Raw genomic sequence first — 12,639 nt, forward strand, 5'->3', positions numbered from 1 at the left:
GCTTTTGCAGACAATAGAACTTCTGCGTTTGCAAAGCAAAACAAATCTATTTGGATTTCAACAGTAATTGCTATGTTCTAGGTTCCTGAATTCATGTTTCTCTTGAGAAAGTTATGGTTCTGAGTTGTATTTGAATATTTTCTATACAGTTCCACCTCAACCTGAATAGTTATGTACATACACCTAACACAATACTTACAGCATATGGTGTATTGCATTCAGCTCAAAAGAGTATTCATTTCAATTTCACTCAACTGTACTGAGTGATAACTTCATGTAAGCCTAATAATTTATGTTATTATATGGTTGAGAGTTGACTGCAACCACTTTTAAACTTATAGTAAAACTTATTGCATTCAGCTCAAAAGAGTATTCATTTCAATTTTACTCAAATGTACTGAGTGCTAACATCATGTAAGCGTATTAACTTTTGTTATACTATGGTTCACAGCTGACTGCAACCACTTTTATGTGTGTGTTACTAAACCTATAGAGGTTAGACTAAGTAATATCAGCCTTTGCAGACAATAGAACTTCTGCGTTTGCAAAGCAAAACAAATCTAATTGCATTTCAACAGTAAATGCTATGTTCCCGGTTTATGAATTCATGTTTATTTTGAGAAAGTTATGGTTATGAGTTGTATTTGAACATTTCCAATACAGTTCCACCTCAACCTGAATAGTTATGTACATACACCTAACACAAAACTTACAGCATATGATGAATTGCATTCAGCTGTAAAGAGTATTCATTTCAATTTTACTCAAATGTACTGAGTGCTAACTTCATGTAAGCATATTAATTTTTGTCATAATATTTTTCAGAGTTGACTGCAACCACTTTTATGTGTGTTTTACTAAACTTGTAGGGGTTAGACTAAGTAATATCAGCTTTTGCAGACAATAGAACTTCTGCGTTTGCAAAACAAAACAAATCTATTTGGATTTCAACAGTAATTGCTATGTTCTAGGTTCCTGAATTCATGTTTATCTTGAGAAAGTTATGGTTCTGAGTTGTATTTGAATATTTTCTATACAGTTCCACCTCAACCTGAATAGTTATGTACATACACCTAACAGAAAACTTACAGCATATGATGTATCACATGCAGCACAAAAGAGTATTCATTTCAATTTTACTGAAATGTACTGAGTGCTAACTTCAGGTAAGCCTATTAATTTCTGTTATCATATGGTTCAGAGTTGACTGCAGCCACTTTTATGTGTGTGTTACTAAACCTATAGAGGTTAGACTAAGTAATATCTTCTTTTGCACATAATAGGCGTTTAGCGTTTGCAAAGCAAAACAAATCTATTTGCATTTCAGAAGTAAATGCTATGCTCTAGGTTCCTGAATTCATGTTTATTTTGAGAAATCCATGGTTCTGCATTGTAGCTGAACATTTTCTATACAGTTCCACCTCAAACTGAATAGTTATGTACATACAGCCAACAGAAAACTTACAGCATATGATGTATGGCATTCAGCTCAAAAGAGTATTCATTTCAATTTTACTCAACTGTACTGAGTGCTAACTTCATGTAAGCGTATTAATTTTTGTCATAATATTTTTCAGAGTTGACTGCAACCACTTTTATGTGTGTTTTACTAAACTTGTAGGGGTTAGACTAAGTAATATCAGCTTTTGCAGACAATAGAACTTCTGCGTTTGCAAAGCAAAACAAATCTATTTGGATTTCAACAGTAATTGCTATGTTCCAGGTTCCTGAATTCATGTTTATTTTGAGAAAGTTATTGTTCTGAGTTGTATTTGAACATTTTCTATACAGTTCCACCTGAACCGGAATAGTTATGTACATACAGCTAACTCAAAACTTACAGCATATGGTGTATTGCATTCAGCTCAAAAGAGTATTCATTTCAATTTCACTCAACTGTACTGAGTGCTAACTTCATGTAAGCCTAATAATTTAAATTATTATATGGGTGAGAGTTGACTGCAACCACTTTTAAACTTATAGTTAGACTAAGTAATAACGGCTTTTCCACACAATAGATCTTCAGCGTTTGCAAAGGAGAACAAATGTAATTGCATTTCCACAGGTGCTATGTTCTAGGTTCCTGAATTCATGTTTATTTTGGGTATTCCATCGTTCCGAGATGTAGTTATAAATTTTCTAAACAGTTCCACCTCAATGTGAATACTTATGTATACACACCTAAGACAAAATGTACAATATAGTAAGTAATGCACTCTGCTTAAAAGAGTGTACATTTCAATTTTACTCGGAAGTACTGAGTGCTTACTTCATGTAAGCCTATTAATTTAACTCTTATGCTTTAGAGTGGACTACAACCAATTTCATGTGTGTGCTACTAAGCTGATAGAAGTTACTCTAAGCAATATCTTCTTTTGCACGTAATAGGCGTTTAGCGTTTGCAAAGCAAAACAAATCTATTTGCATTTCCGAAGTAAATGCTATGCTCTAGGTTCCTGAATTCATGTTTATTTTGAGAAATCCATGGTTCTGTATCGTAGCTGAACATTGTCTATACAGTTCCACCTCAAACTGAATAGTTATGTACATACACCTAACACAAAACTTACAGCATATGATGAATTGCATTCAGCTCAAAAGAGTATTCATTTCAATTTTACTCAAATGTACTGAGTACTAACTTCAGGTAAACCTATTAAGTTTTTGTTATCATATGGTTCAGAGTTGATTGCAACCACTTTTATGTGTATGTTACTAAACTTCTAGCGGTTGGACTAAGTAATATCAGCTTTTGCAGTCAATAGAACTACTGCGTTTGCAAAGCAAAACAAATCTAATTGCATTTCAACAGTAAATGCTATGTTCCCGGTTCCTGAATTCATGTTTATTTTGGTTATTCCATAGTTCTGAGTTGTAGTTATAAATTTTCTAAACAGTTCCACCTCAATGTGAATACTTATGTATACACACCTAAGACAAAATGTACAATATAGTAAGTAATGCACTCTGCTTAAAAGAGTGTACATTTCAATTTTACTCGGAAGTACTGAGTGCTTACTTCATGTAAGCCTATTAATTTAACTCTTATGCTTTAGAGTGGACTACAACCAATTTCATGTGTGTGCTACAAAGCTGATAGAAGTTACTCTAAGCAATATCTTCTTTTGCACGTAATAGGCGTTTAGCGTTTGCAAAGCAAAACAAATCTATTTGCATTTCCGAAGTAAATGCTATGCTCTAGGTTCCTGAATTCATGTTTATTTTGAGAAATCCATGGTTCTGTATCGTAGCTGAACATTTTCTATACAGTTCCACCTCAAACTGAATAGTTATGTACATACACCTAACACAAAACTTACAGCATATGATGAATTGCATTCAGCTCAAAAGAGTATTCGTTTCAATTTTACACAACTGTACTGAGTGATAACTTCATGTAAGCCTAATAATTTATGTTATTACATGGTTGAGAGTTGACTGCAACCACTTTTAAACTTATAGTAAAACTTATTGCATTCAGCTCAAAAGAGTATTCATTTCAATTTTACTCAAATGTACTGAGTACTAACTTCAGGTAAACCTATTAAGTTTTTGTTATCATATGGTTCAGAGTTGACTGCAACCACTTTTATGTGTATGTTACTAAACTTCTAGCAGTTGGACTAAGTAATATCAGCTTTTGCAGTCAATAGAACTACTGCGTTTGCAAAGCAAAACAAATCTAATTGCATTTCAACAGTAAATGCTATGTTCCCGGTTCCTGAATTCTTGTTTATCTTGAGAACGTTATGGTTCTGAGTTGTATTTGAACATTTTCTATACAGTTCCACCTGAACCGGAATAGTTATGTACATACAGCTAACACAAAACTTACAGAGTATGGTGTATTGCATTCAGCTCAAAAGAGTATTCATTTCAATTTTACTCAAATGTACTGAGTGCTAACATCATGTAAGCGTATTAACTTTTGTTATACTATGGTTCACAGCTGACTGCAACCACTTATATGTGTGTGTTACTAAACCTATAGAGGTTAGACTAAGTAATATCGGCCTTTCCACACAATAGACCTTTGGCGTTTGCAATGCAAAACAAATCTAATTGCATTTCAACAGTAAATGCTATGTTCCCGGTTCCTGAATTCATGTTTATTTTGAGAAAGTTATTGTTCTGAGTTGTATTTGAACATTTTCTATACAGTTCCACCTGAACCGGAATAGTTATGTACATACATCTAACACAAAACTTACAGCATATGGTGTATTGCATTCAGCTCAAAAGTGTATTCATTTCAATTTCACTCAACTGTACTGAGTGCTAACTTCATGTAAGCCTAATAATTTAAATTATTATATGGGTGAGAGTTGACTGCAACCACTTTTAAACTTATAGTTAGACTAAGTAATAACGGCTTTTCCACACAATAGATCTTCAGCGTTTGCAAAGGAGAACAAATGTAATTGCATTTCCACAGGTGCTATGTTCTAGGTTCCTGAATTCATGTTTATTTTGGGTATTCCATCGTTCCGAGATGTAGTTATAAATTTTCTAAACAGTTCCACCTCAATGTGAATACTTATGTATACACACCTAAGACAAAACGTACAATATAGTAAGTAATGCACTCTGCTTAACAGAGTGTACATTTCAATTTTACTCGGAAAAACTGAGAGCTTACTTCATGTAAGCCTATTTATTTAACTTTTATGCTTTAGAGTGGACTACAACCAATTTCATGCGTGTGCTACTAAACTGATAGATGTTACTCTAAGCAATATCTGCTTTTGCACATAATAGAAGTTAAGCGTTTGCAAAGAAAAAAAATCTATTTGCATTTCAAAAGTAAATGCTATGCTCTAGGTTCCTGAATTCATGTTTATTTTGAGAAATCCATGGTTCTGCATCGTAGCTGAATATTTTCTATACAGTTCCACCTCAAACTGAATAGTTATGTACATACAGCCAACACAAAACTTACAGCATATGATGTATTGCATGCAGCTCAAAAGAGTATTCATTTCAATTTTACTCAAATGTACTGAGTGCTAACATCATGTAAGCGTATTAACTTTTGTTATACTATGGTTCACAGCTGACTGCAACCACTTATATGTGTGTGTTACTAAACCTATAGAGGTTAGACTAAGTAATATCGGCCTTTCCACACAATAGACCTTTGGCGTTTGCAATGCAAAACAAATCTAATTGCATTTCAACAGTAAATGCTATGTTCCCGGTTCCTGAATTCATGTTTATTTTGAGAAAGTTATTGTTCTGAGTTGTATTTGAACATTTTCTATACAGTTCCACCTGAACCGGAATAGTTATGTACATACAGCTAACACAAAACTTACAGCATATGGTGTATTGCATTCAGCTCAAAAGTGTATTCATTTCAATTTCACTCAACTGTACTGAGTGCTAACTTCATGTAAGCCTAATAATTTAAATTATTATATGGGTGAGAGTTGACTGCAACCACTTTTAAACTTATAGTTAGACTAAGTAATAACGGCTTTTCCACACAATAGATCTTCAGCGTTTGCAAAGGAGAACAAATGTAATTGCATTTCCACAGGTGCTATGTTCTAGGTTCCTGAATTCATGTTTATTTTGGGTATTCCATCGTTCCGAGATGTAGTTATAAATTTTCTAAACAGTTCCACCTCAATGTGAATACTTATGTATACACACCTAAGACAAAATGTACAATATAGTAAGTAATGCACTCTGCTTAAAAGAGTGTACATTTCAATTTTACTCGGAAGTACTGAGTGCTTACTTCATGTAAGCCTATTAATTTAACTCTTATGCTTTAGAGTGGACTACAACCAATTTCATGTGTGTGCTACAAAGCTGATAGAAGTTACTCTAAGCAATATCTTCTTTTGCACGTAATAGGCGTTTAGCGTTTGCAAAGCAAAACAAATCTATTTGCATTTCCGAAGTAAATGCTATGCTCTAGGTTCCTGAATTCATGTTTATTTTGAGAAATCCATGGTTCTGTATCGTAGCTGAACATTTTCTATACAGTTCCACCTCAAACTGAATAGTTATGTACATACACCTAACACAAAACTTACAGCATATGATGAATTGCATTCAGCTCAAAAGAGTATTCGTTTCAATTTTACACAACTGTACTGAGTGATAACTTCATGTAAGCCTAATAATTTATGTTATTACATGGTTGAGAGTTGACTGCAACCACTTTTAAACTTATAGTAAAACTTATTGCATTCAGCTCAAAAGAGTATTCATTTCAATTTTACTCAAATGTACTGAGTACTAACTTCAGGTAAACCTATTAAGTTTTTGTTATCATATGGTTCAGAGTTGACTGCAACCACTTTTATGTGTATGTTACTAAACTTCTAGCAGTTGGACTAAGTAATATCAGCTTTTGCAGTCAATAGAACTACTGCGTTTGCAAAGCAAAACAAATCTAATTGCATTTCAACAGTAAATGCTATGTTCCCGGTTCCTGAATTCATGTTTATTTTGAGAAAGTTATTGTTCTGAGTTGTATTTGAACATTTTCTATACAGTTCCACCTGAACCGGAATAGTTATGTACATACAGCTAACACAAAACTTACAGCATATGGTGTATTGCATTCAGCTCAAAAGTGTATTCATTTCAATTTCACTCAAGTGTACTGAGTGCTAACTTCATGTAAGCCTAATAATTTAAATTATTATATGGGTGAGAGTTGACTGCAACCACTTTTAAACTTATAGTTAGACTAAGTAATAACGGCTTTTCCACACAATAGATCTTCAGCGTTTGCAAAGGAGAACAAATGTAATTGCATTTCCACAGGTGCTATGTTCTAGGTTCCTGAATTCATGTTTATTTTGGGTATTCCATCGTTCCGAGATGTAGTTATAAATTTTCTAAACAGTTCCACCTCAATGTGAATACTTATGTATACACACCTAAGACAAAATGTACAATATAGTAAGTAATGCACTCTGCTTAAAAGAGTGTACATTTCAATTTTACTCGGAAGTACTGAGTGCTTACTTCATGTAAGCCTATTAATTTAACTCTTATGCTTTAGAGTGGACTACAACCAATTTCATGTGTGTGCTACTAAGCTGATAGAAGTTACTCTAAGCAATATCTTCTTTTGCACGTAATAGGCGTTTAGCGTTTGCAAAGCAAAACAAATCTATTTGCATTTCCGAAGTAAATGCTATGCTCTAGGTTCCTGAATTCATGTTTATTTTGAGAAATCCATGGTTCTGTATCGTAGCTGAACATTTTGTATACAGTTCCACCTCAAACTGAATAGTTATGTACATACACCTAACACAAAACTTACAGCATATGATGAGTTGCATTCAGCTCAAAAGAGTATTCGTTTCAATTTTACTCAAATGTACTGAGTGCTAACTTCAGGTAAGCCTATTAATTTCTGTTATCATATGGTTCCGAGTTGACTGCAACCACTTTTATGTGTATGTTACTAAACTTCTAGCGGTTAGACTAAGTAATATCTTCTTTTGCACATAATAGGCGTTTAGCGTTTGCAAAGCAAAACAAATCTATTTGCATTTCAGAAGTAAATGCTATGCTCTAGGTTCCTGAATTCATGTTTATTTTGAGAAATCCATGGTTCTGAGTTGTATTTGAACATTTTCTATACAGTTCCACCTCAAACTGAATAGTTATGTACATACACCTAACACAAAACTTACAGCATATGATGAGTTGCATTCAGCTCAAAAGAGTATTCGTTTCAATTTTACTCAAATGTACTGAGTGCTAACTTCAGGTAAGCCTATTAATGATTGTTATCATATGGTTCAGAGTTGACTGCAACCACTTTTATGTGTGTGTTACTAAACCTATAGAGGTTAGACTAAGTAATATTGTCTTTTCCACACAATAGACCTTTAGCGTTTGCAATGCTGAGAGTTGACTGCAACCACTTTTAAACTTATAGTTAGACTAAGTAATAAGGACTTTTCCACACAATAGATCTTCAGCGTTTGCAAAGGAGAACAAATGTAATTGCATTTCCACAGATGCTATGTTCTAGGTTCCTAAATTCATGTTTATTTTGGGTATTCCATAGTTCTGAGTTGTAGTTATAAATTTTCTAAACAGTTCCACCTCAATGTGAATACTTATGTATACACACCTAAGACAAAATGTACAATATAGTAAGTAAAGCACTCTGCTTAAAAGAGTGTACATTTCAATTTTACTGGGAAGTACTGAGTGCTTACTTCATGTAAGCCTATTAATTTAACTTTTATGCTTTAGAGTGGACTACAACCAATTTCATGTGTGTGCTACTAAACTGATAGAAGTTACTCTAAGCAATATCTGCTTTTGCACATAATAGGTGTTTAGCGTTTGCAAAGCAAAACAAATCTATTTGCATTTCAAAAGTAAATGCTATGCTCTGGGTTCCTGAATTCATGTTTATTTTGAGAACGTTATGGTTCTGAGTTGTATTTGAACATTTTCTATACAGTTCCACCTGAACCGGAATAGTTATGTACATACAGCTAACACAAAACTTACAGCATATGCTGTATTGCATTCAGCTCAAAAGAGTATTCATTTCAATTTCACTCAAATGTACTGAGTGCTAACTTCAGGTAAGCCTATTAATTTTTGTTATCATATGGTTCAGAGTTGACTGCAACCACTTTTATGTGTATGTTACTAAACTTCTAGTGGTTAGACTAAGTAATATCAGCTATTGCAAACAATAGAACTTCTGCGTTTGCAAAGTAAAACAAATCTAATTGCATTTCAACAGTAAACGCTATGTTCCCGGTATCTGAGCTCATGTTTATTTTGAGAAAGTTATGGTTCTGAGTTGTATTTGAACATGTTCTATACAGTTCCACCTCAACCTGAATAGTTATGTACATACACCTAACACAAAACTTACAGCATATGCTGTATTGCATTCAGCTTAAAAGAGTATTCATTTCAATTTCACACAACTGTACTGAGTGATAACTTCATGTAAGCCTAATAATTTATGTTATTACATGGTTGAGAGTTGACTGCAACCACTTTTAAACTTATAGTAAAACTTATTGCATTCAGCTCAAAAGAGTATTCATTTCAATTTTACTCAAATGTACTGAGTACTAACTTCAGGTAAACCTATTAAGTTTTTGTTATCATATGGTTCAGAGTTGACTGCAACCACTTTTATGTGTATGTTACTAAACTTCTAGCAGTTGGACTAAGTAATATCAGCTTTTGCAGTCAATAGAACTACTGCGTTTGCAAAGCAAAACAAATCTAATTGCATTTCAACAGTAAATGCTATGTTCCCGGTTCCTGAATTCTTGTTTATCTTGAGAACGTTATGGTTCTGAGTTGTATTTGAACATTTTCTATACAGTTCCACCTGAACCGGAATAGTTATGTACATACAGCTAACACAAAACTTACAGAGTATGGTGTATTGCATTCAGCTCAAAAGAGTATTCATTTCAATTTCACTCAACTGTACTGAGTGCTAACTTCATGTAAGCCTAATAATTTATGTGATTATATGGGTGAGAGTTGACTGCAACCACTTTTAAACTTATAGTTAGACTAAGTAATAACGGCTTTTCCACACAATAGATCTTCCGCTATTGCAAAGGAGAACAAATGTAATTGCATTTCCACAGATGCTATGTTCTAGGTTCCTGAATTCATGTTTATTTTGGGTATTCCATAGTTCTGAGTTGTAGTTATAAATTTTCTAAACAGTTCCACCTCAATGTGAATACTTATGTATACACACTTAAGTCAAAACGTACAATATAGTAAGTAAAGCACTCTTGCTTAAAAGAGTGTACATTTCAATTTTACTCGGAAGTACTGAGTGCTTACTTCATGTAAGCCTATTAATATAACTTATGCTTTAGAGTGGACTACAACCAATTTCATGTGTGTGCTACTAAACTGATAGAAGTTACTCTAAGCAATATCTGCTTTTGCACATAATAGGCGTTTAGCGTTTGCAAAGCAAAACAAATCTATTTGCATTTCAAAAGTAAATGCTATGCTCTGGGTTCCTGAATTCATGTTTATTTTGAGAACGTTATGGTTCTGAGTTGTATTTGAACATTTTCTATACAGTTCCACCTGAACCGGAATAGTTATGTACATACAGCTAACACAAAACTTACAGCATATGCTGTATTGCATTCAGCTCAAAAGAGTATTCATTTCAATTTCACTCAAATGTACTGAGTGCTAACTTCAGGTAAGCCTATTAATTTTTGTTATCATATGGTTCAGAGTTGACTGCAACCACTTTTATGTGTATGTTACTAATCTTCTAGTGGTTAGACTAAGTAATATCAGCTATTGCAGACAATAGAACTACTGCGTTTGCAAAGCAAAACAAATCTAATTGCATTTCAACAGTAAACGCTATGTTCCCGGTATCTGAGCTCATGTTTATTTTGAGAAAGTTATGGTTCTGAGTTGTATTTGAACATGTTCTATACAGTTCCACCTCAACCTGAATAGTTATGTACATACACCTAACACAAAACTTACAGCATATGCTGTATTGCATTCAGCTTAAAAGAGTATTCATTTCAATTTCACACAACTGTACTGAGTGATAACTTCATGTAAGCCTAATAATTTATGTTATTACATGGTTGAGAGTTGACTGCAACCACTTTTAAACTTATAGTTAGACTAAGTAATAACGGCTTTTCCACACAATAGATCTTCCGCTATTGCAAAGGAGAACAAATGTAATTGCATTTCCACAGATGCTATGTTCTAGGTTCCTGAATTCATGTTTATTTTGGGTATTCCATAGTTCTGAGTTGTAGTTATAAATTTTCTAAACAGTTCCACCTCAATGTGAATACTTATGTATACACACTTAAGTCAAAACGTACAATATAGTAAGTAAAGCACTCTTGCTTAAAAGAGTGTACATTTCAATTTTACTCGGAAGTACTGAGTGCTTACTTCATGTAAGCCTATTCATATAACTTATGCTTTAGAGTGGACTACAACCAATTTCATGTGTGTGCTACTAAACTGATAGAAGTTACTCTAAGCAATATCTGCTTTTGCACATAATAGGCGTTTAGCGTTTGCAAAGCAAAACAAATCTATTTGCATTTCAGAAGTAAATGCTATGCTCTAGGTTCCTGAATTCATGTTTATTTTGAGAAATCCATGGTTCTGCATTGTAGCTGAACATTTTCTATACAGTTCCACCTCAAACTGAATAGTTATGTACATACAGCCAACAGAAAACTTACAGCATATGATGTATGGCATTCAGCTCAAAAGAGTATTCATTTCAATTTTACTCAACTGTACTGAGTGCTAACTTCATGTAAGCGTATTAATTTTTGTCATAATATTTTTCAGAGTTGACTGCAACCACTTTTATGTGTGTTTTACTAAACTTGTAGGGGTTAGACTAAGTAATATCAGCTTTTGCAGACAATAGAACTTCTGCGTTTGCAAAGCAAAACAAATCTATTTGGATTTCAACAGTAATTGCTATGTTCTAGGTTCCTGAATTCATGTTTATCTTGAGAAAGTTATGGTTCTGAGTTGTATTTGAATATTTTCTATACAGTTCCACCTCAACCTGAATAGTTATGTACATACACCTAACACAAAACTTACAGCATATGGTGTATTGCATTCAGCTCAAAAGAGTATTCATTTCAATTTCACTCAACTGTACTGAGTGATAACTTCATGTAAGCCTAATAATTTATGTTATTATATGGTTGAGAGTTGACTGCAACCACTTTTAAACTTATAGTAAAACTTATTGCATTCAGCTCAAAAGAGTATTCATTTCAATTTCACTCAAGTGTACTGAGTGCTAACTTCATGTAATCGTATTAATTTTTGATATAATATGGTTCAGAGCTGACTGCAACCACTTTTATGTGTGTGTTACTAAACCTATAGAGGTTAGACTAAGTAATATCGGCTTTTCCACACAATAGTCCTTTAGCGTTTGCAATGCAAAACAAATCTAATTGCATTTCAACAGTAAATGCTATTTTCTAGGTTCCTGAATTCATGTTTATTATGAGAAAGTTATGGTTCTGAGTTGTTTTTGAACATTTTCTCTACAGTTCCACCTCAACCTGAATAGTTATGTAGATACACCTAACACAAAACTTACAGCATATGATGAATTGCATTCAGCTCAAAAGAGTATTCATTTCAATTTTACTCAAATGTACTGAGTGCTAACTTCAGGTAAGCCTATTAATTTCTGTTATCATATGGTTCCGAGTTGACTGCAACCACTTTTATGTGTATGTTACTAAACTTCTAGCGGTTAGACTAAGTAATATCTTCTTTTGCACATAATAGGCGTTTAGCGTTTGCAAAGCAAAACAAATCTATTTGCATTTCAGAAGTAAATGCTATGCTCTAGGTTCCTGAATTCATGTTTATTTTGAGAAATCCATGGTTCTGAGTTGTATTTGAACATTTTCTATACAGTTCCACCTCAAACTGAATAGTTATGTACATACACCTAACACAAAACTTACAGCATATGATGAGTTGCATTCAGCTCAAAAGAGTATTCGTTTCAATTTTACTCAAATGTACTGAGTGCTAACTTCAGGTAAGCCTATTAATGATTGTTATCATATGGTTCAGAGTTGACTGCAACCACTTTTATGTGTGTGTTACTAAACC

This window comes from Hemitrygon akajei, chromosome 17 (genome assembly GCF_048418815.1).
Source record: "Hemitrygon akajei chromosome 17, sHemAka1.3, whole genome shotgun sequence".
Lineage (NCBI taxonomy): Eukaryota > Metazoa > Chordata > Chondrichthyes > Myliobatiformes > Dasyatidae > Hemitrygon > Hemitrygon akajei.